This window comes from Suncus etruscus, chromosome 6, assembly GCF_024139225.1.
Source record: "Suncus etruscus isolate mSunEtr1 chromosome 6, mSunEtr1.pri.cur, whole genome shotgun sequence".
NCBI lineage: Eukaryota > Metazoa > Chordata > Mammalia > Eulipotyphla > Soricidae > Suncus > Suncus etruscus.
Window position 1 is genome coordinate 118,929,891 of NC_064853.1, and position 24,553 is coordinate 118,954,443.

Here is a 24,553-nt window from a genome sequence, read left to right on the forward strand (position 1 = left end):
AACAGGGGTCTCCCCTACTCCACTTACCCTGGTGCCAGAGAAGGGACTAGAAACTGGCCAGGAGATGCTGGACAGGAGGGCATGGAGCATCTTTGCAAAGGAAGTTGAGAGGGTCACCAGAGCAGGGAGATCCCAGAGAAGCAAATTTTCAACACTGCCCTTCCCTGGATCTTGAGCAACTGACATATCCCTCATTCATTCATTTATTCATTCTCCATTGAGCCTCTCATGTGGGGGAAATTGATGAAAGAAAATTACGTACCTTTCAGACAACCAGCCACATTGAGGTACGGGTGGAGTGATAGTACAGTAAGGCACTTCCTTACACCAGATGACTTGTGTTCCATCCCTTGTATTGTGTGTGGTTCCCCCATCCCCACCAGGGCAGTGGCTTGAATGCCTTGAATGCAGCTGATTCAAGTTCTATCCTAATCATGCCCCCCCCCCCCCAGGAGTAATTCTAGAGTGCAGAGTCAGAAAGAAGCCCTGAGTATTGCTGGTTGTGGCCCAAACACACACAAGCTACTCACACTCACACACATATATACACACACACACACACACACACACACACACACACACACACACACACAGCCAACCCCACCTGGGTTCAGTCCCCCATACCTGGCATCTTGTATGGTCTCCAGAGTCTGCCAGGAGCAATTTCTGAGGGCAGAGCCAGAAATAAACCCGGAATGCAAGTGGTTGTGCCCTCAAAAGTTAAAAAATTGTTTGAGTTTCAGTTGTGCAATGTTCTAACATCCATCCCTTCATCCCTTCACCAGTGTTCACTTCCCCCCATCAATATTCTCAGTTTCTCTCCCGCAACCCCACCTCTACACAGACACTTCAATTTTTTTTTTTTTTAGGCACCATGGCAGGAGTAAGCTTGAGCATGGCCGGTTGTGGCCCAAAAATCATTAATCAAACAAAAGGCCTCTGGGTTTTGCTTCCTGCATGAAAACACACAAATTCTGGGGGCTGGAGTGATAGTGTAGCAGGTAGGGTGTTTGCCTGTACATGGCCAACTCCGATTTGACCCCCAGCATATGTTACATGAATCCCCACCAGGAGTGATTCCTGAGTGCAGAGCCAGGAGTAACCTCTGATCACCACTGGGTGTGGTCCCAAAACCAAACCAAACCAACGAACAATAAAACCCACACAAATTATCCCTTACAAGCCCTGAGCTATTCTTGGCAGAACACCCTACAATAAGCTAACATATGCACAAGTCTATCCATATAACACCTCAGACACAGCTAGTCAACACCATCCTGCCACACAGCCCAATTGCTGATGGGTCAGCCCATATTTGTCCGTCTTTCTCCCAGGGTGTTCTTGGTGGTCGACCAATCACAGAAGGAGAGAGGGCATGGTGACTCATTCTGCAAGAAAGGGGTGCTCGGCTTGCTTCCCACCTGGGACATTCCTGGGTAGCCCCCTTACCTCTTTGTTTGCAGGCTGGTCTGGGTGATGAGGATGTGTTGGTCGCTGCACAGGATTCTCAGCTTCCTGGAGTAAGAGAGAGGAGGTGAGGGGTCAGGCACCATACTGGGGGGACTGAGTACTGAATCCTAAATGCTGTGTCCTGAATGGACTGAGAGAATTGCTCCTCTCTGAGCCTACTGCAGATTCTCTTGGCTCATCCCTCCTTTTGAGCCCTTTTATTTGTGTCTTTGACATCAGCATCCTGCGTGCCTTTTGGTTTTGTTTTGTTTGGGGCTCACACCCTACAGTGCTCAGAGTCAGTGCTCCTAACTCTGCACTCAGAAATCACTCCTGGCAGGCACAGGGAACCATATGGGATGCCGTGACTTGAACCACCGTCTGTCCTGGATTGGCTGCGTGCAAGGCAAATTCCCTACCGCTGTGCTAATCTCTCCAGCCCCATCTGGGCGCCTTCTTTGAGGGGTGTGGCTTCTAAACAAAAAAGTAAAGAAGTGAAGTATGCTTTATTAATTTTAAAATATATTTTTGGCTTTTGGATCATACCTAAAAGTCATGCTCAGAGGTGCTCCTAGCTCTGAATTCAGGAATTACTCCTGTATTAGATCTATAGATCCTGGACACCTCAATTTTTTTATCGTAGTATCAATCAGTAACATCACAGGAATCTGTTGGGAAAGTCTCAAAGAAACCTACTAAGCTCAGTGAGCCTGAACAGTAATATGGAAGCTGAACTAGTACCAACCACGGCCCAGTAAATCCTTACATATGACATTAGGAAGGCCATGGGTGGGTAGAAGAAGCATTTCAATGAGGCTCGGAAGTTTAATAAGGTTAAGTCACAGAACTGGACCACTATTGTATATGTAAACATTTCAATGAGATTATTATGTTACTGACCCTACCCTGATCGGTGATTGTGCCCTACCCTAGGGTGTGACCTGGCATTCTGTCCCCACCCTAGGTTGGCACCTGATTCTGCTCCCACCATTGGATGGTACCTGATCCCACCATTGGGTGGTACCTGATTCTGGGGCATAAAAGCAAGGGTCTGTGGAAGGTGAGAGGCTTTTTTCCTGTGACCTATTCTTAGGCCTTTTGGCTTCGGCCTCTTCATGGAATAAAGAGCTGTTTTCTTCAGAAGCCTGACTGCCTGTTGGCTTTCTTCCCGCTGCATTCACCTCAGAACTGCCGGCTGAACAGGGTTACAGATGCATGGTCCGAGCTGGAGGAGAAAGGCCTCATCCTCCATCCCTCCATCAGTCAACCTCTTAAGGGGCTGACTTGCAACAGACCACTTTGCTCGGACAGTGTCAGGCATGGTGCTGGGCTGCTGTAGTTCATAAAAAAAAAGGGGGGAGGTCTGCCCCCACCCGAGCTTCTGAGAATGCCACAGAGGTATCAGCCTGGACTACCTGGGAATTATTGGCAGCCATTATTTTCTCTCTCTTTTTGTTTCTTGGGCCACACCCAGCAGCGCTCAGGGGTTATTCATGGCTCTACACTCAGAAATCACTCCTGGAAGGCTTGGGGGGACCATATGGGATGATGAGGATCGAACCCAGGTTTGTTCTGGATCAGCAGCATGCAAGGCAAGCTCTGGCCCCCTTTCTGGTTTTTTTTTTGTTTTGTTTTGTTTTTTGTTTTTTTGTTTTTTGGGCCACACCTGGCGTTGCTCAGGGGTTACTCCTGGCTGTCTGCTCAGAAATAGCTCCTGGCAGGCATGGGGGACCATATGAGATACCGGGATTCGAACCAACCACCTTAGGTCCTAGATCGGCTGCTTGCAAGGCAAATGCCGCTGTGCTATCTCTCCGGGCCCCCCTTTCTCATTATTTAAAAAAAAATTATTTGAGGGCTGGAGAGATAGCATGGAGACAGGCAGGGCATTTGCCTTGCATGCAGAAAATTGGTGGTTTGAATCCTGACATCCCATATGGTCCCTCGAGCCTGCCAGGAGCGATTTCTGAGCGTAGAGCCAGGAGGAACCCCTGAGAGCTGCCGGGTGTGACCCAAAAGCCCAAAAAGAAAAAAAATTGAGACATGGATGGGTTGGGGCCACACCCAGTGCTGCTCAGGGATCACTCCTGGCAGGGATCTAGATGTGCTGAAGATTGAATGGGTCAGCCAAGCACTTTACCTCTTATTTGAGCTCCCATCCAGTTAAGTATTTATTGGCCAGTCAAGGGACAGTTCAATGGGCTGGAGCATAGGCTTTGCATGCAGGAATCTGGGTTTGACCCCACCCCATAGACTTGTACCCCTAACCCCTGGCACAGCCAGGACCACAGGGCAAGGAACGACCAAGAAACACTCCTGTGTGTGGCCTAAAAGAAGGAAATAGCGGGCCAGGAGAGATAGCACAATGGCGTTTGCCTTGCAAGCAGCGATCCAGGACCAAAGGTGGTTGGTTCAAATCCCGGTGTCCCATATGGTCCCCCGTGCCCTGCCAGGAGCTATTTCTGAGCAGACAGCCAGGAGTAACCTCTGAGCACCACCGGGTGTGGCCCAAAAACAAAACAAAACAAAACAAAAAAAAAAAAAAAAAACAAAAAAAAAAAGAAGAAGAAGAAGAAGAAGAAGAAGAAGAAGAAGAAGAAGAAGAAGAAGAAGAAGAAGAAAATAGCCCCAAATCTACAACATATTCTTGGCTTCATCCCACTGAGAATGTCTGGATGAGTCCGTGCTGGAGCTCTGGGCACCCAGAATGTGGACTCAGATTTTTCAGGACTCAATTTTTAGGCGCTTCATGGGGCTTCCCTGTGCCAAAAGCTCTGGAATGCAAATTCTCATGTTTGGGGGGTTGGATTCCCCAAGGCTTCTGGACCCAACAGAGCTTGGAGTCAGGTGCTATGATATCAATACACAGTGGCACAGTTTCTCTGTGGCTAGAGATGGATCTCCAGGCTTTCCCACTGCTCACTCCCCCAGGCAAAGTCATGACCTGTCATGCAAAGTCAAAGATTTACAAGGATTTTTGCTTTATTTGGGGGGATTTGGAGCCACATTTGGCCATGCTCAGGGCTCATTCCTGGCTCTGCACTCAAGGATCACTCTGGGTGCACTCAGGGGACCCTTTGGGATGCTGGGAATTGAACCCAGCAAGCTCCTCCCTGCTGGATGATTAGAGAGGATTAGAGAGGATGCTTGCTTTTATTATTTTTTAGAGTTCTTTTGCCACACCCAACAGTGCTCAGGGGTTACTCTGAACTCTGTGCTAAAAATCACTCCTGGCAGTCTTGGGGAACAATATGGGATGTCGGGGATCGAACCCATGTCGACCATGTGCAAAGCAAATGCCCTACCCTCTGGACTATCTATCGTTCCAGTTCCAGAGGTTTAGTTTTAATGGAGATGGGAGGTCTCAGTAAGGCTCACTTCTTTCCCTGTGGTCAAGAATTGGTCCATGAACTAGTCGAGTGGCTGAAAACTTCTTCGGGGTCCTAAATGGGGTGGTTAAATGGGTGGAGAAGAAAATAGGAATGAAAGCTGGGGAAAGTGCTCGAAGTGTTAGTGCAAGTTCCTGGTCCTGATTTTGATGCTCAACACTACCTGGTCCCTAAGAGCAGCTGGGGACCACAGAGCCTTGTATCCCTTTGCTGGGGGCTGAAAGAAATCCTCAAGGTGTGGCCCAGCTCCTGCGCCCCCCACTCTGCTGAGTGTCCCTTGACATGTGGTCCTCTGTATGGAAGAGCTCCAGGGACCCTTTGTAGGTCCCTGAAAGGTTCCAGGGGCCAGCAGTAGACCCACTGTCGGGCCCACAACGAATGGGGGAGAGGCCAGAGGGTGCTTGCTTTGCATGTCACCCGGGTTCAGTTCTGACTTCCCACCAGCTCCCCCAGAGCACCTCCAGGAGTGGTCCATGGGTGCAGAGCTAGGACTAAGCCCTGTGCAGCACTGGGAGTGGCCCCAAACCAAATCAACCCATCAGATGAACGGGAGAGTCTTGCTGTGCCCAGGGGAAGAGCCTAAGGAGAGGAGGTACTAGCCTCCCCTCTGCACCCCCAGACTCTGCCCGGCCCGGCCCGGCTCCTCACCGAGCGCACGGACGGTAGCCTAGCAACCGCGCCGCCCTCACCTTGGCAACGCGGGCTCCGTGCTGCCCGGCGCGGATTGGGCGGCGAAGGGGGCAGAGCCGGTACCTCCTGCCCACAAGCCCGCCCCGGGTTTGAGGTGACTGCAGGAGCCCCTAAACTGGGGCTGGGGGAGCCTGGGTCTCACTCTGAACAATCTTAGATCAGTCTTCTCCCGCCTGCTTGCCTCCTGCATCTATCTCCCCTCTGGGACCTTAGATCCCTGGACTGCAACCAAGTCTTGCTGTGCCTTTCTTTTTTCTTCACCTTTGTTTCTTTGGGGAAAGGAGCACACGCAGAGGTGCTGGGGGGGGGGCGGGCGAGGGTTACCCCTAACTCAGAGATCAGAAGTGTTTTTTTTCTAGGACACAGAGAGCCTAGCCTGCAGGGCTTCCTGGAGAAGGTTGTGGCACTTGAAGCCATTATTTTGAAGCCCAACATTTTGTGGTGTGGGGCATAGAACCAAGTCCAGCCCTGTGCAAGGCAAGCAACCCTGGCCCAGCTTACTACTTCCCTCACCCACCACTCCCAAAGTTTCCCATCTTTGTCTCTGGTGATAGTAAAGCTGACACCCAGCATTGCTCAGGGCTGACTCCTGGCTCTGCACTCAGGGATCACTCCTGGTGGGGCTCAGGGGGACCCTAAGGGCTGCTAGAGTTGGAGCCTGGGTGGGCCATGTGCAAGGCAAATGCTCTCCCTGCTGTATTATAGCTCCCACCCCAGGAGTAGCTTGAATTTTACTGCCTGATTCCAGGGATTTATTTCTGGCCTGCTTGTGCCAGTCATACCATCTATCTATATTTTTTTACTCTGTAAAATGAATATATTTCCTGCTCAGAATAAATGAATAAATAAAGTGAGTATTCCCTCGAGGACCTGACAGGCCCATTAAAATGGGGTGAACCAGGTGGATTCTAAACTGCAGAAAGCAGGACAGATGCTCACTCCCTCACTGCAGGAGCTGCCTGAGCCGCATAGCTTCGCCCCTTCTCCTTGTCATTCCATTGTCACCCAAGGAAGCATGAGAAACCTCACTTGGCGACTCTTTCCTCCCTCCCATCATAGACACAGGGATCAAACCCAGAGCCTCATTTATGCAGGTAGTGCTCTACCACTGGGCCCCCGCTAGTCTTTCCACTCACCCTTATTTTATTTATTTTTATTTTTTTAGCTATATCCAACAGTGCTGACTCCTAGTTCTGCATTTATTTTATTTTATTTATTTATTTATTTATTTATTTTTTAGTTTTTGGGCCACAGCCGGCGTTGCTCAGGGGTTACTCCTGGCTGTCTGCTCAGAAATAGCTCCTGGCAGGCACGGGGGACCATATGGGACACCGGGATTCGAACCAACCACCTTTGGTCCTGGATTGGCTGCTTGCAAGGCAAACACCGCTGTGCTATCTCTCCGGGCCCTAGTTCTGCATTTTATGGTCACTTATTGTAGGCTCAGGGGACCATATGGGATATCAGGGATCAAACTTAGGTTGGTTTTATGCAAGGCATATGCTCTTTCCATTCAGGCCCCTCATCCTCTTGTTATTTATTTATTTATTTATTTTGCTTTTGGGTCACACCCGTGACGCTTAGGGGTTACTCCTGGCTATGCACTCAGAAATTGCTCCTGACAATTTAGAGGGCCAAATGGGATGCTGGGATTCGAAACACCTTCCTTCCTGGGTCGGCTGCATGCAAGGCAAACACCCTACCACTGTGCTATCTCTCTGGCTATCTCTCTGTTTGTTTTGCCACACTTGGCAGTGCTCAGGATTTATTCCTGGCTCTGCATTCAGGAATTACTCCTGCTTGAGCTTGGGGATTGTACAGGATGCTGGGAATTGAACACAAGTCAGCTGCATGCAAGGCCAGGGGCTCCCCGCTGTCCTATCACTCTGGCCCTTTCCCTTACTCTCTTTCCTCCCTCCCTGCCACTAGCCTGCCTGGACCAGGTAATTTGAATTGTTCCCAGCCTGGTTTATTGACTTCCCATTGGAGTGTGAGCTGCATGGGCTGTGAACTCCCCTCTGTCCTGTCTGTCATCATTTGCAGTCACTCTTTGCTGTCCTGAGCTTTACACCCGGTGGCCCCAGCAGAGCTACTCCAGGAGGCAAGAGATGAGTGAGCCCAGTGCTACGTGCCCTGCTCGGCTCCCTCCTGTGGCCACATTTCTTATGGTAAATCAAACCCCACACAAGCTCTTCTCAAATTCAAAAGCAACGAGGGCGGGGCTGGAGCTAGTGTAGTTGAGCAGGGCCAGGACTTTGCCCTGCATGTGGCCACCCAGATTGAATATATGGATTGAATCCATAGCACATCCTTAACTCCAGGAATGACTTTAGGCCCAGGAGTTCTCATGAGACCACTGTGTGTGATCTTTAACAAATAAGCCAAAAAACAAAACTCCAGCCAGTGGGCAAATGAAGAGAAGAAGCGAATGTGGGAAAGCATAATGAGTTTGTCTTCTTATTGGCCCACACCCAGCAGTGCTCAGGGGTTATTCCTGGCTCTGCACTCAGTAATCACTCCTAGTGATGCTCAGGAGTACATATAGGATGCTGGGGATTGAATCCAGGCTGGTTACATGCAAGGCAATTGTTCTCCCTGCTTAACTATTGCTCTGACCCCTCATGCCTTTGTCTGTGTGTTAGAGGTAGAAACTGAGCAATGCTTTCATCTAGTCTAAGACCCTCCACCAGGAGGAGTGGGGGCTGGAATACTTTCCTGGGGGCATCAACGCTTGGCCTGGATTTTGCTCTGAGTAGGCATTCAGCAGTGTGATGCAGACTCCAGTTTCCTCCTTGCCCATAGTCGCCTGAACTGTAGCTCCCTCCTTGGTGGCCTGGCCTGGCTGGCAGGATCAGGGGTTTCCAAAGCTCTGGGTCTTGTGTTTCTTATAAAGGTAGCACTTAGGAGCCGGAGCGGTGGTGCAGGGGGTAAGGCATCTGCCTTGTGTATGCTCGCCTAGGACGGACTTCGGTTCGATCTCCTGGCTCCCCATATGGTCCCCCAAGCCAGGGGCTATCTCTGAGCCTATAGTGACACTCGGTGTGGCCTGAAAACAAAACAAAATGAAAAAGGTTGCACTCACTTCCATCTGCATAGACATGGGCCCTCCAGAAGTGTCTGATGAGTGCATTAGTCCTCCCAGGCCCTACTCCAAGATTCACTTAGAAACTTCTGCAGAGAAAGTGTGATTTGTAGGGTGTGGGGAAAGCAGGGGTACCTCTATGATGCCAGGAATCCTTAGGATTTTGTTTTGGTGTTCGGGCCACACCTTGAGGTGCTCAGGTAATACACCTAGCTCTGTGCTCAGGAATCACTCCTGGTGGAGCTCAGAGGACTAGATGGGATCAAATCAATATTAGTCACATGCAAGGTGTAAAATAAATCCCAACGTTGTAAACTCACCTCACATACATATTTCTGCCCCCAGGCAGATGGGTCTGAAGAAGCAGGATAGCAGTGAAGGATTAATAAACCAAGCCAGTCAGGAAAAAATCATGGAGTCAGTCTGTGCCTTGTGGTATCTCTGAGTGCTCCAAGCCAAAATGAACTCTTTCTTTATTCAACCAACACCAATTCACCAGAAGGGGGAAATTTTTTTTTTTTTTTTGGTTTTTGGGTCACACCCTGTAGCACTCAGGGGTTAATCTTGTTCTATGCTCAGAAATCGCTCCTGGCAGGCACGGGAGACCATCTGGGATGCTGGGATTCGAACTACCATCCTTCTACATGCAAGGCAAATACTTCATGTTATTTCTTCGACCCCAGGAGGGGGAAAATTGGTTCATCCTTGTAGGCTTCCTCATATCAAAGGAGAGATTTTAAGGGAAAGAGGAGAACAGGGAACACCTTTGTTTTGGGTTAATAGCTGGGTGTCATCTTACACAAGGCAAGAGCCTTCCCTGCTGTACTATCTCTCTCTGGTCTAACACTGGGGTCTTGAAAGGCTTGAAAAAGACCCCCCACAATACAAACATACAAGTCCCTGAACTTCTAAGGAGCAAATTCTCCAAAACTGCCTGCATTTTCCCATTCATTCAGGTCATGGATTTCCACAACGCCTTCCACAAATGTTTCCCCAGAATCTCCTAGGCAATCTTCCAGCCTTGAGGATGCCAAGAGTGAACAAAACAGACTGTCTTCTTCCTCCTCCATCCTCTCCAATCCTGGAGTGGAAATTCATGTCCTGCCAGGAACTGGTGGTTGCTTGGAGGCAGTACTCCAGGAGCACTATGCCAGAGGAGTGGGTGGACCTGAACCCATGGCTCTCCATGCAACACTGGTGCCTTAGTCTCTGAAGCTGTCTCCTGAACTCCTTTCCTTTTCTTTTCAGTCTTTGTTTTGTTTTGAGGCCACACCGAGCTATACTCAGGGCTTACTCCTTGCTCTAGGAATTACTTCTGGCAGTCTTGGGGGACCTAGGGGATGCCAGTGATTGAAACCAGGTCAGTCACATACTAAGACAAGTGTCCTCCCTACTGTGTTACTGCTCAGCCTCCCCTAAGTCTTTGATTTTTTTTTTACCGTCCTCCATTTCAGCTCTTCACTTCTAATTCCCTTGTTTGAAAGTCTTAGGGTTTGCCTTCCTGTTTAATGAACCAGAGCATGATCTGTTCTGGTCCTCAAATATGCCAAGTTGGGCTCTGGTCTGGGACTGTCTGGCCCCCACCTTCCTCCTCCCACTTGACTCTGGTTTGAATTTACTGACAGCTGATGGTACTTCCAAAGAGCCAGATGTTGAAGACAAGTGTCTTATTGGATTTGTTTAGCCCTCACAAAAAACCCTGTGGAGTGAGGTCTATGATTTGGGGGGGGTGCATACCTGGTGGTGCTCAGGGGTACGTACTCCTGACTGTACTCAGGAATCATTCCTGGTAAGCTCAGGGGATCATATAGAACACTGGGATCAAATCCAGGTTAACCGCATGCAAAGCAGAAGCCCTACCTGCTGTGCTATTGCTCCAGCCTCTGGGCCTGTGATTTTTGCCATTTCATTTATTTTATTTATTTTTGCTTCAGGGGCCATATCTGATGGTGCTTAGTGGTTACTTCTGGTTCTCTGCTCATTTATATTATACCTGGTGGTGCTCAGAGGACCCTCTGGGATGCTGAGTATTGAATTAGGTCGGCTACATGCCAAGCAAGTGCCTAATCACTATACTGTTGGATTCCTTGCCATCTTCATTTAAAGAAAGAATATACAGGAGTAGCATAGATAGGACAGTGAGAAGGTCTTGCATGTGATTGTTCCAGGTTCAGATATCTCCCTGCCTTGGTACCACTTACAGTTCCCTCAAACCTCCCCCCCCCCCGCCCAGATTGATCCTTGAGTGCAGAAATGAGAGTGCTGGGCTCAAAGCTGACTTGTTTAGCACCAGGACAGCATCTTTTCTGGCCAGCCCTCATCCGACTGAGGATGTGGTCAGGAGTACCCATATCCCTCTCCCTCTGGGACTCAGCCAGTTAGTTATCTAACTGGTCCCAGATAATAGAACATTGCCAAATCATCTCTTCTCAGGCTAAAACCAAGCATCTTTTCCACACCGACTCACCTTCTTTCTCCCTTGTGTGTGTTTTGCCCACAATCACACTTACTGAACGGAAGGAATAGGGGGCCAGAGAGATAGAAATAGAGGAGCCAAGGAGATAGTACAGCAGGGAGAGGGCTGCATGCAGCCAACCTAGCCAACCCAAGTTCAAGATCTGGTGCTTCAGATAATACCCAGGAGTACAGAGCTGGAGCACAGAGCTCCAGAGTAAGTTCTGAGCCTCACTGAACATGGCCCCTCGTTTTCCCTGCCCCAGAAATTTGGAGGATCTGGTCTATGCTGAGTTCTCCTCTTCAGGAGGGCTCAGAACTCCTTATGTGGGTTTTCATGGGCCCACTGACAGCTCAGGGAACTAATTACAACCCCCATTGTAACAGGGGACCCCTGCACCCCCAAAAGAATATGTTTGAACTTCTCAGAGCCTCAGCAGAGCATATATACCCACCCTGGTTCTTCTCACACACATACACACACACATCACAGTAGCCCCATTTCATCAGTGATGGAAAAGAATTGGAAAAAAAAAAAAACACAAGAGCCCTCAGACTTGCCAAATTCTTCTCGTTCAGCACCTGTGGCTTTGACGTGCACAGCCAGAGGAAGGGCAGTTGGCAAGGGACACTTTCTGTTTCTTGGGCTCAGGCCAGCAAGATAGGCCAAAACAATACAAAATAAAAACAACAAAAAAACCCACCCCAAAACAAAAACAAAATCCAGGAATTAGATCAGGCTAACTTAACTCTGGAGTTTTCTGAGATGGTTATGTGAAGACCATCAAGAGATTTTTATAGGGACCAGCAGATGGGCATGGCTGACCTCTGCTGTCTTTAAAGAGTTTGGAAAGCCAGAGAGATAGGACAGCAGGAAGGGCTCTTTGTATGCAGCTGACCCATGTTAGAACCCTGGCAACCAATAGGGCCCCCAAACACTGCCAGAAGTGATCCGTGAGCCCTGAATACTGCTGGGTGTGACAAAAGTAATAAAAATAAAATAAAAATGGGTGTAGGCATTTCAAACAAACTGTCATGCATAGCCAACTCTTTTTTTGTTTTGTTTTGTTTTAATGTTAGTCTGCACCCGGTGGTTCTCAGGGGTTAATCCTGGCTCTGCACTTAGGAATCACTTCTGGTAGAGCTCGGAAACCATATTGGATGTTGAGGATCAAACCTGGGTCAGCCATGTGCAAGACAAACACCCTAACCATTGTATTATATCTTTGGCCCTCTTTCTTTAGTATTGTTCAAGACAAGCACCCTTCCCACTATCCTCGAGCTCTGAACCCTCCATTTGTCTTTTATTCAGTTTTGCAAATACTGCTGACACCCTCCCCACCATGTACTATGGGTAATGGGGGTCAATAGGTCTGGCTTGGTAAAACCCATTGGAGAGTGAGTTCCTGTACCCTGGTCTGCTCTAAAATCTTTCTTCAATTTATTGCCACCACTTTCCTATCATATGACCTCTCCCAAAGCTTTCCATAAAAAAAAAAAAGAATTCAGAGAGGATCAGGGGGCAAACAGGTAGAGGTTTTTTGCTTGGTAGTTTTGTTTTGGGGCCACATTTAGCAGTGCTTAAGGTTTATTCCTGACTCTATCTATGCTCAGGGGTCATTCCTGATGGGACTCAACAGGCCTAAGTCAGTGGCACACAAAGTAAGTGCCCTCCCAGCTGTCCCATCACTCTGGGCCCACCAGAGGGCTCTTTGACCCTGGAACTGTGTCCTCTTGTCCTTCAGCCCCCACCCCCTCCTGAGGACCCTGCAGCTAAGTGGGCCCATTCTGGGGGTGTGATTTCACACCTCCAGCCTTTGTTCCATCTGTCCAAAATATGTCCTTCCCTGTCTCCCTGCTCCACGTGATTTTTGCCTCCAAGATTCCACAACTAGACAATGCGTTTCCTTCTCATTTTTGTCTCTCTTGGTTTTGGTTTTGGGGTGTTTTTCAGTTCGTCCACACCTGTGTTACTCAGGCAGTGGAGCGTGAGTTGAACCTATGAGGTGCCAGGGACTGAACCCAAGTTGGCCACATTCAAGGCAAGTGCTCTGCTCTCCGGTCCATGATACATTTCTTGGGGCCAGAGCAATAGGTCAGCAGTGAGAGTGCTTGTCTTGCATGCTGCCAACCCAGGTTTGAGCGTAGGCACTACATATGGCTCCCCAGGTACCGCTAGGAGTAATTCCTGCGGCACTGAGCCAGGAGTAACCTCTGAGCATCACCAGGTATGGCTCCCAAACAAAAACACACCCCCAAAAAACATTTATTTTTTTCTTTCTTTTTTTTTTTTTTTTGCATTTCTTGATTTTAATTAAAAAATTTTGTTGTCTGCACTACCATATTGCAAGCTTCACTGCTTGTTGATGCTATCATTTTTCTACTCAGAGGTCACCAACTCAAGGTCACATGCTAGTATAGGGGACAGCGCCGAGATGTGAGGAAGAATAGACATCTCTGCTCTGGCGCTTGCAACTGGGGGATTTGCAAAGACTTCTCTTTCACATTACACAACAGGTCCAGGGTTTTGTGGGGCGTCTGGGCTTTGAGGCCTCAGCGATTTCTTCTAAATAGCTGCCGTGTGACCTTGGGTAATCCACCTCTGGGTGACTCTCTCCCACTAGCCGAGCTAGAGTACCACGTGACTCGAGGCCTCTTCCCAGCCCTGGCCCCCACCACCTCCCTTCGTCAGGGGCTGGAATCTGAGCTGGAGGGATGGGGAGCCTTGTTAGTCCCGGGGTTCCCCGCGGCTTCCGGACCCCCCTCCTCCCATTGCAACTCAGCCTCACACTTTCCAGGGATGTTCCGCGGGTGTAAAGGGAGAGCGCGCGTCGGGAGCGAGCGTGGAGGGTGGTGGTGGTGGGAAGGATGGGACCGAGGCCCGGCACCCCTTTTGCACCCCGGAGCGAGAACGGGGGAGCCCTGCCTTTGGTGCTCCCCTGCCTGCCTCGCCCCCTTCCCTCCGGAACCGCCATTGCGCGGCCGAGGCCTTGGCGAGCAGTGCGCCCGCGAGGAGACTCGCGATTGTCCCTGGAGGCCCGCTCCCGGCTCGCCCCGCTCCCCCGGACTGGGGCGCAATCACCCCCCGGAGCCCGGAGACCCCGCGCGCTCCTTCCAACACCCAGTGCGGGGTCCCCGCCCGGCTGGCTGCCTTTGTTCTCCGCGGGCCTGGAGGAGGGCTCCGGCGAGGCTGTCCACGCTCCAGGGCCGGGGTGCCCGGGGTGCCGGCCCCCCAGGGCGCTGTCCGGCGCGCAGTGGTGCTGACCGGGAGCTGTCCGGCGCGCTGGTGCTGACCGGGCGCTGTCCCCGCCGCGGTGCTGAAGCGAGCGCGCCCCGGGCCCCGGGCTGCTGGGGCTGCCCCCGAGGAGGGCACGCGGGAGGTGCAGCCGCTCGCTCTCGGCGGGGGGTTCCCGGGGTCTTTCGGGCACCCCAGGCCCCGCAGCCACCGCCACTCGGCTGGGACGCAGGAGCGCGCGCGTCTTACGAACCTGTTGGCGGCGAAAGCTCCTCCGCGGCAGCGCTCTGGTCGGGTCGGGTCGGGTCGGATTGAGGCGCCGCTGCCTCCCTCCCCTCTGTGCCCGGGGGTACCCCGCCTAGGGGCTCCTCCTGCCGGGGTCAGCTCCAGCACACGCGGGCGTCGAGCCCCCTTCGACAATGGAATGGAATGGCAGCCGCCGAGAGGCCTCCCCTCGCCCGCCCGCACCCACCCCCGGGGCAGAGCCGCTCCGGGGAGATCCGGGGAGGCGGAGAGGAGGGCGGGCGCCCGCGGAGATGCCTGCCCTGCCAAGGCGCATCAAGGAGATTCCGCGGCCAAGTTGGGGGACTGACTTGAGGGTCTGGCACTTGGGGCGGCTAAGGGTTGGGGTGCCTAGGAAACGTGGCGTTTTGCCTCCCACTTCTATGGGCAGTTGTGCTCTGTCTACACAACTTCATTCATTCCCCTCTTTGCTCTTAATGCCTCATCTCACCCCATCACTTACCACACCAGGCAGAAAACTCTCAGGGTTACCCTCATCGATGTGCACAGAAGGAAATGCCAGCTCTTGCTTTCTTTTCCCCACGGGGCTGGGGGGCAGTGGGGAGGGCGACGGCGACCATGCAGTGCTGGGGCTGAATCCTGCTCACCCCTAAAAGGTGCACTGCTTCCTTGAAGGAAATGCACCTCCTTGATTTTCTATTTCTGTTGTATCAAGGGGAGCCCGAGGTTGCTCAGCAATAGAGCACTAGCCTTGCAAGTGCAATCAGGGTCTCGGGTTCGGTCCTTGGCATCACCAAAATAAATAAATAAATAAATAAAATGAAATCTGGGGGCTGAGTGATCGTAGAGCCGGTAGAGCACTTGCCTTGCATGGAACCCTCCAAGTTGATCCCCGGCATCCCATATGGTCCTAGAGTCCCACCAGGAGTGATCCCTGAGTGCAGAGCTAGGAGTAAGCCCCGAGCACTGCTGGGTGGGACCTGAAAAATAAAATAATAGAGAGCCGGAGCAGTAGTGCAGGTGGTAGGGTGTTTGCCTTGCATGCGCTAACCTAGGATGGACCGCGGTTCAATCCGCTGCCGTCCCATATGGTTCCCCAAGCCAGGAACGATTTCTGAGCGCATAGCCATGAATAACCCCTGAGCTTCACCGGGTGTGGCCCAAAAACCAAAAATAAAATAAAATAATGGTAATAATTTATTAAAATATCACTGGGGGGGCCGGGCGGTGGCGCTAGAGGTAAGGTGCCTGCCTTGCCTGCGCTAGCCTTGGACGGACCGCGGTTCGATCCCCCGGCGTCCCATATGGTCCCCCAAGCCAGGAGCAACTTCTGAGTGCATAGCCAGGAGTAACCCCTGAGTGTTACCGGGTGTGGCCCAAAAACCAAAAAAAAAAAAAAAAAAAAAAAAAAAGATATCACTGGGGGTGTCTCAGAAAACAAATGGAAAAAGGCATTTACATTTTTAAGGGCCAGAGTGTTAGCACAGAGGGTAGGGCATTTGCCTTGCACACAGCCAACCCGAATTTGACCCCCAGCATCCCATACGTTCCCTCTGAGCCTGCCAGGTGTGATTTCTGAGCACAGAGCCAGGAGTCAACCCTCAGCATCGATGGATATGGCCCCAAAACAAAAAAAAATTCTTTAAGGTATTTGCAAGTCAAAGTATGTTATTATTAATGAAAATATCTAACCAAAAGCTACACCCACTAGGCTCCCTCAGTCTTTACCACCCTCTTCTACACTTCTCATCACTCTGTCTTTTTTGGGAAGGTGGACTCGTTGGTTGTGCCTGGGGGTTGCCGAAGAAAGGGGTTTGCTCTCAGAGATGTCTAGAGGACAATGACCAGGATCAGACCCTGGACTCTTGCATGTGGTGTATTGAACCACCTCTCTATTTTTTTGTGGAGATGCACTGGACTGTATCAAGGGTTTACCCCAGGCTATGCATGCAGGAATCACTCCTGGCAGGATTCAGCGCTGGTGAATCCTGCCAGGTGCCAAGGTTGAACTTATGTTAGACATGTGCAAGACAAATGCCTTATATGCTATATTATTACTCTGGCCCGTGATCACATTTTATGTTCTAATGAAATCAGTTGCATCTGTTTCCAGCTTCTTCAAACTGGTTCCGTCTTTTATTTTACTCTGACTCTCCATCTCCTAGCTTGGTGACTGGCACACAATAGATACTGAATTACATCTGCTGAATAGATGGTTGCACGGGAAGCAGAGGTCAGAGTGACTTGGTTTTCTTTGTGTGCTCATTTTATTTCTTTTCTTTTCTTCTTTTAAAATCGCAGCCTGCTGGGCCCTGGGTGGTCATTTTTCTGCCGAACTCTCCTCCTTTGTCAGATCTACTGTCTCCCTCATCATTTTATAAGCAATGATCTTCATCTTGTGCCAAGCTGCTTTTATTTGGATTGGGGGGGGGCTTCTTATTCTTGCTTAGAGAACTGGGGGGCACTTTTAGAGATATCATAGTTGGTTGGACTTCACTGGTTCAGTGCACGTTCCAGAAATGCTGTGTTACTCAGTTGAATGGTGTTGTGGGGAGCACTGCATCAATCAGTACTAGTGATCAAATTTGGGGACTTGCACTTGCCAGGCATGTGCTCTTTTCCTTTGCACTATCTCTCTGCCCCTCCAACTGCTTTTTTTTTTTTTTTTTGCATGTATATGTATGTGTCCATTTCTTTGATTTAGTTTTAGGCAACATCTGGCTGTGCTAAGGGTTACTCCTTCCTCTTCATTAAGAGCCATAAATAGGTTGGGAGACCCCATGGGCTGCTGGGGATAAAATAGGGATAGAACCTGTATTTATGCATATCTATGTATAAATGTATCCAAATCTGAGGCTGAAGAGATATGATCACACCTGGCAGTGCTCAGAACTCACTCTTGGCTCTACACTCAGGGATCATTTGTGGCAGTGCTTGGGGGACCAAATGGAGTTCTGGGAATTGAACCTGGGTTGCCATGGTGCCAGGCACCCTACCTGATGTTCTATCACTCTTCCCCCCAAAAACTAATGGCCTAAAATAGGAAATATTATGTCTTATTTTGATTTCCATCTGGCTGAATCCTTCTTGTCCTTTGAATGTCTGCCCTTCAAATATCACTTTCCGAAGAGATTTTTCTCTAGTCACTCCATATATTTGCTTCCCAACCCCACCAATGACTCTATAACATTATAATATAGTCTAATTTATTTTTTCTAGCAACCACCACTCTTTGAAATAAATTTTATTTATGGGTCTGTTGTCATTAGTTTCCCATCAATTAAATGTAAAATAGATTGTGGGTGAGTCTGGTCTCAGTCCTGCTCACTCCAGTATGTACTAGGAGGGGGTGATTTGGGGTCATACCAGTGATGCTTAGGGCTTATTCCTGGATCTGCATTTAGGATTCCTGTGGTGCTGCCATGGATCAAACCTCGGATGGCTCTATGCAAGGCAAGCTCCCTCATTCTGTACTATTTCTCTGACCCCTCCATTCTTATTTTATTGACTTTTGGGAGGTTGACCAAGATCTTGAGGATGATAAAGACCTGAGTTGGAACTTCAGTGGGGTTTGTTGGAATTTTTATCTATCAATCTATCAATCTATCTATCTATCTATCTATCTATCTATCTATCTATCTATCTATCTTCATCATAATCATCTATCTAGTGTTCTGCGCTTACTCCTGGCTGTATAGGAACCATATGGTGCCCAGGATCAAACCCAGGTTGGCTGCATGCAAACCAAATGCCTTATCAGCTGTACTATTGTTGGGACCCAAATTGTTTTTTTGGGACACACCTGGTGATGCACAGAGTTTACTCTTGGCCCTAATCTCAGGAATTAGTCCTGGTGGGTTTGAGGATGCCAATGATCAATAAAACTTGGGTAAGTCTCTTGCAATGTATATGTACTACCTGCTGTGCTACCTCTCCAGTCCCAATTTTTTTCAACTCTGACTCTAGCTGGGAAATACCTCTGTACTCCTGGGGGTGTCTGGAACTCAGCTCTTTAGTGCTTGATAGTTGCATCAGATTTCCTCCCTTACAGATACAAAGCAGGTTGACACATGGAAGAAAACAACTTCCAGCCAAGCTTGGGTTTCCTCCATTGTTTCTTTACTCTTTATGATTTTTGGCTTCAAGATTGGAGTCCCCCAGGATGTCAATGATGTGGCAATAACATCTTATGGTATTGCTTGTCTCGGTGGTTTAAAGAGCCATCATCTTGCAAATAAGGTTCGGTCTTGGCCCAGAATGGAACATCTACTGGCTGTCTTTTCACCCTCTGGGAAGTCTGCATGGGCCCTGATAATAGCTGGCTTGGATCAGGCCCTGGAGAAAGCCCAGGGAAGATATTAAGCAGGAACTTCAATTTACAGAGGAAGGACGAACAAGTTGTGATAGAGAAAGAGTTTCAACACTGGCTATAGCTGAAGTGGGTGCCCAGGCTCGGTCACCTCAACTTGCTCACCACTGTTTGGATGGAATCTTTCCATTCCATTTCCTTTGGACAAACAGGCTCACACCAGAGAGTAGATGCTGCCAAGGGGTATCTGGATGACATAACATAACCATGTGGGATGACCTTGTGATGATCCCTGTAGAATCAAATAATTAAGGATGGGGCTGGATGGCGGTGGATGGCGATGGATTTCTCTCTCTGCCATCCCAGGCCACATGGCTCAGCAACCCCATTCAGCCGGCGAGTCCCAGGCCCAGGTGAAAGGCGAAATCACTCACTCACAGGCAGGCTTCAGGAAGCATCAACTTTATTCATGCCCTATTCACCACATGTGTGTGGCCTATCTCATAACCTTTTAAGCATTCAGCCATTCTAGGCTACCCTGCATCTTAACCCTTTCAGCCATCTTCCCTTTGGCCTCCATGCTGGTCAAAGACCAGAACACAGAGGCCCACAAGCCAGAGCACCCAGCAGCGCAGAAAGGGGCCGAATCCCCTTGGTCCAAGGCTTATTTAACTTTTCCAAGACCCCTCCCAGGAATGGGCCGGGCCTTGCAGGTAAGGTCACACCTAATATCCGGTTCCCAAGACCCCTCCCAGAAATGGGTGGGTCTTAGGTATCTACACCCAAATCCAGGGTCTCAGCTACGTACACCAACAGTCCCTGCCTTGCTTTGTGACCTTGGTAATCTAGAAACATCTTCCTAATATACTTGCATCCTTTTTTTTTTTCTTTCTTTCTTTCTTTTTTTTTTTTTTTTTGGTTTTTGGGCCACACCCGGCGGTGCTCAGGGGTTACTCCTGGCTGTCTGCTCAGAAATAGCTCTTGGCAGGCACAGGGGACCATATGGGACATCGGGATTCGAACCAACCACGTTTGGTCCTGGATCGGCTGCTTGCGAGGCAAACGCCGCTGTGCTATCTCTCCGGGCCCATATGCTTGCATCCTTGAGGTGGCCCAGACTCTTTGCAAAATCATGTGCTTTGGAAATTTTTGCTTCTGTGCTTTCCTTCAAATGCTCCACTCCATCAGATATTCTAGAAAGCAGAACTCATCTCCTTTGTTTTGGGTCCAGTGTTTGGAGCATGAACTCAACTGGATTCACCTATGAAATAAACAGCTTGATTTTTTTTTTGGCCACGCCAGGCCTAATCTGGGCTCTGTGTTTTAGGGTCACTACTGGCAATGCTCCTGGTATATTTGGGATCCTGGGGATTGAACTGAACTCACCTGTTTTCAAGGCATGTGCCCAAATGTATTATCCTGCTGACTCCAAAGAAACAGCTTGACTTTTACAAAGTGTCTTCAGTTGCATAACCAGTTTCCAGAGAGTGAAATGGAATGCAATAACACGCTGCTTATCAAACCCTGGTTTCTTCTTTGTTTGTTTTTGTTTTTGTTGTGTGTTTTGGGCACACCCAGAAATGCTCAGGACTGGCTCTTAGCTCTACATTCAGGCTCCTGATGTGCTTGGGTGGGGACCCTATGGATTGAACTCTAGTTGGCTGCATGCAAGTCAAAAGCCCTACCCTGTACTGTCTGTCTCTCTGGTTCTATCTCATTCCTTCTTAAAAGGAAGTTATAATCACAATTCTGACTTCTGAAATTGTTTGTGTGAGAGATGCCAGAGATTGAATCCAGGGCCTCACAGGTGAAGCAAGTACTCTACTGCAGATCCACATCCCCAGTGCACAATATTTTTGTTTGTTTGTTTTGGGCTATAGCTTGAAGCACTCAGAGGTTACTAATAGCTTTGCACTCAGAAATTACTCCTGTCAGGCTTGGGATGTGGGAGATTGAACCCAGGTCAGTGTATGCAAGGTCAACACCCTTACCACCCCCTCTCCAGTCCATAATTTGTTTTGTTTTTAGGCCACACTCACTGGAAATACTCACTGGAAATACTCAGCTCTGTGCTGAGGAATCACTCCTAATGGGGTTGAGGAACCATAAGGAATGTCAGGGATCGAACCTACATAAGATCCATGCAAGGCAGGCACTCCCTGCTGTAATATCACTCCCTGCTGTACTATTCACATCAATTCTGTTCATTTTTTTTGAGTGGAAACTTGAATTTTTAGAAAATCTCATTGAATCCTTCAGAGAGCCATTTGCAGAGAAAAGTCCAGACACTAAAGGAATTCTCCGGGTCCCTGCTCAGGAAGTCAGGATATGTGCATGAAGCCAGTGAAATGGGACCAGAGATCCGGTCACTCAGAAGTGAAATTGTATCTTTTCTCTTTATTCTTGTCTCTCCTCTCTGGGCTAAAGAAGAACACTTATACAAAATTTCTTGGCAAGGCATCACAATTGCAGACATAACTGTTAGTTTTCTCACTGAACCTAGACAAAATGCCCAGAACAATCTGCATGTTTATTTTTACCTACCCAGGGCAGGGCACAGCCCCCAGCCTCCATGCTCCTCCAGCAAGGTCAGTTCCCAGAGACTGGCTATTGTTTTGGCCTTACTCCAGTTCATATATTCTGAGCTGAGGCCTGAAATATTAACCCTTAATATGACTGCACTTAGGCTGATAGTAAAGCTAGATTTGAGGGTGGTTAATAATTCTGTGACTAAATAAGGAATTGCTTCAACATATACAATTGCTTGTGTCAATTGCTATAGAAATACAATTGCTTATGGAAATCTGAGAGGCTCAAAGAAGAGTCCTTAGGATCTTAGTGAGTTATGTCTCAAATAATATTTATGCTATGTCTTCTTTTTTCCAAGCGCCTCATAGACCAAGGTCTTTTGGCTCCCTAATGCCCTCCTTTTTGTGGGTACAGGTCGCTTTTCAAGTGTCCTCCCTTAAAGGTACAGACAGCTGGGGCCTTCTCAAAACTGGTGTCCTCCTTTGGTCTCAGGGCCGGAGTTCCTTACACAGGGGTGGAAGTAGCACACTATATTATCTCTCTGGCCATAGTGAGAATTGAAGACTACCTGTTTTGGAGGATATTATGCAAAGGCTTTATTGGTGATATGGCTACAAAGTGTTTGCACAGGATAATTACTCTGAAAGAGAATTCAGATTAAATGCTTGCTGCTATCATATTGTCATTGTTATTGTTCATTTCAGTTCATTTTGGTTTATTTCCCTTCATTTATATTAATTGTGATCAGTTCTCTCAAGAAATGGAGAGATAGCATAGAGGTAAGGTGTTTGCCTTCCATGCAGAAGAACGGTGGTTCGAATCCCGGCATCCCACATGGTCTCCTGAGCTGCCAGGAACGATTTCTGAGCGAAGAGCCAGGAGTAACCCCTGAGTGCTGCCGGGTGTGATCCAAAAACCAAAAAAAAAAAAAAAAAAAAAAAAAGGAGAGATAGTGCAGCAGGTAGGGAGGGCACTTGCCTTGCACATAGCCTACCTGGGTTCAGTCTCCAGCACCACATATGGTCTTTTGAGCATAGCCAGGAGTAATCCCTGAGCATTGCTGGGTGTGCCCCCCAAATGCTTTTGGAAAGGAGGAATATAAGGGAGGAGGAGAAAGGAAAAGGTGAAGAGGAGTAGGAAGAAGGAAGAAGAAAGGCTTGGAAAGAATTGAAGCTGTTTGTCCCAAGGCTAGAGTTTGGAGCCTATTGGACTCTCTAGCTGGGTCAAATAACTCTTGAAATTGCTCTGACGCCTATGAATCCTCTGGAAAAAAAAAAACCCAACAACAAACAAACACCAATCCCTCCCCTTCTTGTGTCTGGCCACAAGGACAGAGAAACAGCATAGACTGGTAGATAATCCCTAAACCTCATTTGAAGCTAATCATCACATCCATTTATCTCCCCACCAAGCGGCTTAGCGCAGCAGGAGACAGAGAGCCAGCTCAGGTCATCTACTTTTTTGTCCACAACCGGAGTGGAAATTGAATGTTCTGAGTAGGAGGGAGAACTAAGAGCAGACCCAGACTTCCAGTCTCCAGTGGCCCCCTGGGGTGCAGGGTGGTAGGCTGGGAGAAGGAATAAACATTTGTGAGTTTTTGTTTTTGGGGAGCCATTTCTGGTGGTGCTCAGGGCTTACTCCTGGCTCTGCACTGGGGAATTACTCCTGGTGGGTCTCAGAGCACCAAACGCAGCACATGTGTTTTGCTTTGTTTTTATTTGGGGGCAATACCTGAGGATGCTCAGGTCTGATTCCTGGCTTTATGCCTAGGGATAGGGATCACTCCTTGTGGGGTTTGAGGGACCCTGTAGGGTGCAGGTTGGCCACATGTAAGGAAAGCACCCTACCCACTATACTATCACTATGACCCACTGGTGAGGGTATTTTGTTTGTTTGTTTGTTTTGTTTTGGTTTTGGTTTTTGGGCCACACCCGGTGACGCTCAGAGGTTACTCCTGGCTATGCGCTCAGAAGTCGCTCCTGGCTTGGGGGACCATATGGGACGCCGGGGGATCGAACCTCGGTCCGTCCAAGGCTAGCGCAGGTAAGGCAGGCACCTTACCTCCAGCACCACCACCCAGCCCCTGTTTGTTTGTTTGTTTTTTGATTTTTGGGTCACACCCGACAGTGCTCAGGGGTTACTCCTGGCTCTATGCTCAGAAATCGCCCCTGGCAGGCACAGGTTATCATATGGGATGCCGGGATTCAAACCACCAACCTTCTGCATGCAAGGCAAATGCCTTACCTTCATGCTATCTCTCTGACCCCTTGTTTGTTTTTTGGGACACACTTAGTGGAATTATTCCTGACAGTCTCAGGGATGCTGGGATCAAACCAGAGTCAACTATGTATTAGGCAAGTACTATCACCTCTGTAGTATTGCTCCTTCCCACTTGTGAGTTTTTATCCAGTATCCAAGACCAGAGAGGAAGGATTTTATGTGCCTCAGTTTCCCTACCTGCAAATGGAATTGAAGAGTTGAATGTGGCCAGACCTTGCAATGGGGCATTCAATGATCCAATGTAGAGGCACCAGAGGGTCTGAGTGGAGAATAGTTTTGATGCCAGGTCAGCCAAGGCCAGAGTGCAGAAACAAAATGTGGGCATGAGCAAGCAAAGCTAAGTGCCCAGGAGAGGTCGATGGTGAATTCTGAAGCAAGTTGGATCAGCTTGGAAGGCACAAAATGTTGAAGGGAGAGAGAGGAAGAGAGGGGGCTTGATGAGGGGGATCAGTGGTTTCTGGCAGCAGGCCATTCCATTTACTGTCATGAATGAAGGACAGGGGTACCTCAAATGGGTCAAGGTGCCAGCTCAAAGCCTGGAGCATAGGCTTGTGAAAGGCTGAGATTCCATCACCAGCACTGCACAGTCACCCAAACATTGCTAGGATTGACTTTCCCCACAAAAGGGGAGGTGTAGAGGACATTCTCTTGGAAAGTCTTCTCTAAATCTTAGACTTGGGGTCAGGATTAGAGCTAGCATCACTCTGGTGTAGAGAACCCCAAGAGCCAGAAAGGACACAGCCAGCTGTGTGTATTGAAAACCTTTAGTATTTCCTCATAAGAAATCCAGGCACAGAAAACTTATCCAGTGTCAAGGCAAAATAGCCTTTTCTGGGCCGGAGGGGTGACGAAGCGGTAGGGCATTTGCTTTGCATGTGGCTCACCTAAGACGG

The 24,553-nt window shown here is 49.0% G+C and overlaps 3 protein-coding genes across 4 annotated transcripts in view; 1 reads left to right on the forward strand and 2 right to left on the reverse strand.

Annotated features, from left to right (window-relative positions):
* CPLX2 (complexin 2) overlaps positions 1-14,781 on the reverse strand; it is an 87,810-nt gene extending 73,029 nt beyond the window's left edge. For both annotated transcript variants that reach the window (XM_049775784.1, XM_049775783.1), the window contains exons 1-2: positions 14,553-14,781; positions 1,450-1,515 (exon numbers count right to left, since the gene is read on the reverse strand). The gene's annotated coding sequence lies outside the window, so the exon portion shown is untranslated. The remainder of the gene's footprint in view (positions 1-1,449; positions 1,516-14,552) is intronic.
* Positions 1-24,553, reverse strand: part of FAF2 (Fas associated factor family member 2) — a 475,675-nt gene that overhangs the window by 345,060 nt on the left and 106,062 nt on the right. The gene's annotated exons all lie outside the window — the stretch shown is intronic.
* Positions 1-24,553, forward strand: part of KIAA1191 (KIAA1191 ortholog) — a 508,491-nt gene that overhangs the window by 241,478 nt on the left and 242,460 nt on the right. The window lies entirely within an intron of this gene.